Raw genomic sequence first — 4,760 nt, 5'->3', positions numbered from 1 at the left:
TTAATATCTTGAGAATATTTCTCCATAAACCTTGGCCAATTGGATGCCGTCACATGTAGGGTAAAATCCTAACACCATACCTGACCCTATCCTTATAAATACCTTATATTCTGCTAATTTTCAGAAGCTTTTGCTACCCCTAAAAAGCCCTAAACACTTTACTCTCTCAGAGAAACTGACTTAGGTATCGGAGATCCATTGGCCTAACCCCCCCTTCCCCCACCACATCGTGGGCACGTGAGGCTTAGGTCTTTGATCAAAGGTGTTGATTGTTTTGCAGGTGCATTTTCGTCAAGATTGAAGACGGCGGAAATTTGCATCGACAGATAACACCATGGATCACACAAAGTATGATTAATAATTGATCTTATTTCTTGATTATGCTATTGGATTTGCAAAGACGAAGAAGGTTTAACTGCATTATAAAAGAGATAATTGCAGCATGATTGAAAACATGCTCATCACGTGATTAGGGTCCTAATTTTTCCAGGTTGTTGCAGGCTTCCTCTTCCTTATAGAATATTTTGTTCAACAATCCCAAACAAAAACAATTATTTGATTTGTTTCAGTTAACATATGAGTGGCTTAATTAAGAACTTGCTTTTGTTGTAGAAGTTTGGACTATACAAGTGCATGTGCAATGTGATACACTCGGTGAAATAATATGTCATTTTCCAATCTAAAGTTCATTATTTTGTAGTGATTTTAGGAATTTAATTTTTTTTAATTTATTTGATTGGGAGCAGTGACGGAGCCAATTTGGGGGGGGGGGGGGGGGGGGGGGGTGGGTCCCTTGACCCCAATAGATTTATAAGTTATCCCTTTAAAAAAATATTTGATAATAAAAAAATATTTGACCCCTTTAATAAACTTTCAATTTTCCAGTCTTGCCCTCTTCTATCAGAAAAGTGACTTTTCCCAAAACCCATTTCTCACGCTATCAGAAAAGTGACTTTTCCCATAATCCAGTCCACACCAGAACCCAGCACACACCAGAACCCAGTGATCTCTCTTGTTCTCCAGGTGCGTTCTTCCGGCCTTGCGATCTCTCTTGTTCTCCAAGTTGCGTTCTTCCGGCTCGGCGTCCTTCCTCTAGTAAGTTTCTCTAATATGAAATTTCATTATTTATTTGTTTGAGTTTTTAAATTTGGAGAGGGGAGAATCTGAGTGAAAGAGGGGTGGGAAATTTGAAACCATCGTAAGAAAAATTGAATCAATTAATTCCTGTATTGTAATTCTAAACCAAAATGAATGATAACAATGTAAGATTTTAGCATACGATGATGAAGTTGTAGCAGGAAAAAGATAAGGCAATCAAATGGAAAATAAAGGAATAAGACAAATTCGATCACATGTAAAATGAAATCTGAATTGCATAATAGAATGGATTGGGGAAGGAGGAGGTTTGGGTATTAGACTTAATATATTTCATAAACAACTATAAACACTAACCTGAAAGAATCCATAAATTATGCTCAATTGATATAGTACTTGAAGTCAACATGGCATATAGGAAACTAATTATGCAGAGTGATGCTGCAAACTGATTCTGCAGAGTGATGCTGCAAATTAATGCTGCAGATTAATACTGCAAATTGATTCTGCAGATTAATTGTGGGGTTTATCTTAAGGTTTGTGGGGTTTGTATTGGTCTATGATTATGTGAGCTCTGCTTCTGTTAATTTGATCAAATTTTTATTATGTTGTTGACTCTTTTTGGTATTATTTAAAACAGTTATGGAGATGTATTTTAAGAGAAAATCAACCGAAGATAACCTCTCACCCTCTACAACGGATATTCCTGAAAGTTTAAATGAAAATAACATAGAAAGTATACTGGCAAATCTTTCAGGAGATCCTGGGCTTTGACTCTGGATATTAGAAAATGATCCAAATATTAGAGATCAAGTCTGAAGAGCTTATTTACAAAAGGAATTGGTTCAACCTCGAACCCATCAACTTCCATATACGTGATTTGCAGGAGTACAACGTCGTTTCAATCCGAAATGGTTCGATGACTTTCCTACTTGGTTGAAGTATAGCATATCCAAAAATGTTGTTTTTTGTTGAAGCTATTATCTCTTCAAGCTAGAGATTCTGGAGCAAGCAGGTAATGACAATTTTACTAGCAAGGGGTTTCATAATTGGAAGAAAAAATGTCGACTTCGAGTTCATGTTGGATGTCCTAATAGTGCTCACAACCAAGCTTTACTTCATTGTGAAGCTTTAATGAATCAGAATCAACATATTAAAACAATTGTCCACAAGCAGTTGGATCAAGCACGTATTGATTATCACACTCGTTTGAATGCATCACTTGATTGCATTCGCTTTTTATTGCGACAAGGTCTTGCTTTTCGTGGTCATGATGAAAGTGAAGATTCAAACAATAAGGGTAATTTTCTTGAGCTTTTGAAGTTTCTTGCATATCATAATGAGGGTATTAAAGATGTGGTGTTTTAAAATGCTCCTGAAAATCTCAAGTTAACGTCACCTGAAATTCAAAAAGATCTTGTGTATGCAGTAGCATGTGAAACCACCAATGCTATCATGTTTGATATTGGTGATGTTGCTTTCTTTTCTGTTTTGGTTGATGAATCACGTGATGTATTAGTCAAGGAGCAAATGGCAGTTGTACTTCACTATGTGAATACGAATGGACAAGTAGTTGAAAGATTTATGGGCATAAAGCATGTTCCTAATACCACTGCTTTTTCACTTAAAGAGGCAATTGATAAGTTCTTCTCTATAAATGGATTAAGCATATCTAGATTGCATGGACAAGATTATGATGGGGCTAGCAGTATGCAAGGTGAGTTTAATGGCCTTAAGACACTTATTTTGAAAGAAAATGAAAATGCATTTTATATTCATTGCTTTGCACATCAACTTCAACTTGCTCTTGTAGCCGTGGCAAAAAATCATATTCAAATTGGCTCTTTTTTCTGCATGGTTAATAAAGTTGTTACTATTGTCGGAGCATCATGTAAATGTCAAGACATGGTTAGAGAAAGACAACAAGCCAAAGTTATGGAAGCTATTCAAAAATATGAGCTTCTAAGTGGGCAAGGCTTGAACCAAGAAACTAGTCTTAAACGTGCAAGTGATACACGTTGGGGCTCACACTATGGTACCTTAGTAAGCTTGATTAATATGTTCTCTTCTGTAATTGAGGTGCTTGAGATGATTGTAGATGATGGTGTAAGTCTTGATCAAAGAGGTGAAGCGGATATTTTGTTGAATCTTTTGCAATCTTTTGATTTTGTCTCTAGTCTTTTTTTGATGAAAGAAATATTGGGAATCACAAATGTGTTGTCACATGCATTGCAAAAGAAAGATCTTGATATAGTGAGTGCTATGGCTTAGTCAAAGCATGTAAGCAACAACTACAAGCAATGAGGGCTAATGGATGGGATGCTTGGCTTGATAAAGTTTCTTCTTTTTGTGGCAAGCATGATATTGATATTCCTGATATGAATGATATCTTTGTAGCTTGAGGGAGGTCACGGCATAGAGTTGAAAATTTGACAAACCTTCATCACTACCATGTTGATCTCGATGTTATTGATAAGCAACTTCAAGAGTTGAATAGTCGTTTTAATGAGACAAGTACAGAGTTGCTTCTTTGTGTAGCATGCTTAAGCCCAGATGACTCATTCTCAGTTTTTGACATTGAAAAGTTAGTTTGTCTTACCCAATTTTATCCAAAAGATTTTTCTGATATGGAGCTCACACTTCTTGAAGATGAACTGAAGAATTATATTTTTGATATGCGTTTGCATAATGAATTTTCTGCGTTGAAAGGAATTAATAGCCTTGCACAAAAGTTGGTGGAGACAAAGAGGGATAGACAGTATCCCTTGGTGTACTTGCTAGTGAAATTAGCATTGATTTTACCTGTTGCGACTGCTTTAGTTGAAAGAGCTTTTTCGGTCATGAAAATTGTGAAGAATCCACATCGTAGTAGGATGGGTGATCAATGGTTGAATGATAGTTTGGTTGTATACATTGAGAAAGAGGTATATGATTCTATTAATAATGATGTTGTAATACGATATTTTCAAAATATGAGAACACGTCGTGGACAATTATAAATGAAAGTATATCGATTTTTGAAAGCTATTTTTTGACCCCATTGTCTTAAATTCTTGGCTCCGCCACTGATTGGGAGGTGAGACGAGGAATTGGAGATAATTAATTATGTTGGGGGTTAATTGGTATCCTCCAGCAAAAGGTTTTATTTATTTATTTTTTTTTTTTTTTGTTTTTTTATTTTTTATTTTGACGAGTCCTCTAGAAAATGTTAATATTATTTTAAATTTTTATGTGGTTCTTGGGCCTTAATGAGGCAATGTCCTATTTGTAAATAAATGAAAGTTTAATTCTAACAATAGTGGGCTGACAGAAGTCAGGGGCATGGATGGAAAAGGAATTTCTTATTTTGCACGTGAGGCTTCATTGGTTTGGTTGTTCTTTCTAGTCTTTTTCCTTTTCAATAAAGATTAAGCTATTTTTATTAAATAAAGTTAGTAAATGGTTTTTGGTTAGTAAAAGTTTGGACAATCATTTTTCATTGAAGTTCCCTTTTCTAAAAGCACCACAATCCCAAAAATATACTACCATATGATATTTCATGCTAATTAAATAAGGACACGTGAATAAATTTACACATATTTATTTTATTAGCACATAACTCTATGAGAATGTACCGGTATTGTATAAGACATTTCCAAAGCACAAGGGAGAATATATATAAGAAA

At 35.0% G+C, this 4,760-nt stretch overlaps 1 pseudogene; it reads left to right on the top strand.

Annotated features, from left to right (window-relative positions):
- The first annotated feature begins 1,711 nt into the window (after positions 1-1,711).
- LOC137709979 (uncharacterized) lies at positions 1,712-4,094 on the top strand (annotated as a pseudogene).
- The last annotated feature ends 666 nt before the right edge of the window (positions 4,095-4,760 follow it).

The sequence above is a fragment of the Pyrus communis genome, chromosome 6, assembly GCF_041283825.1.
Source record: "Pyrus communis isolate YQ-2024b chromosome 6, ASM4128382v1, whole genome shotgun sequence".
In the NCBI taxonomy this organism is placed as follows: Eukaryota; Viridiplantae; Streptophyta; class Magnoliopsida; order Rosales; family Rosaceae; genus Pyrus; species Pyrus communis.
This window is presented reverse-complemented; position numbering and strand designations above follow the sequence as displayed.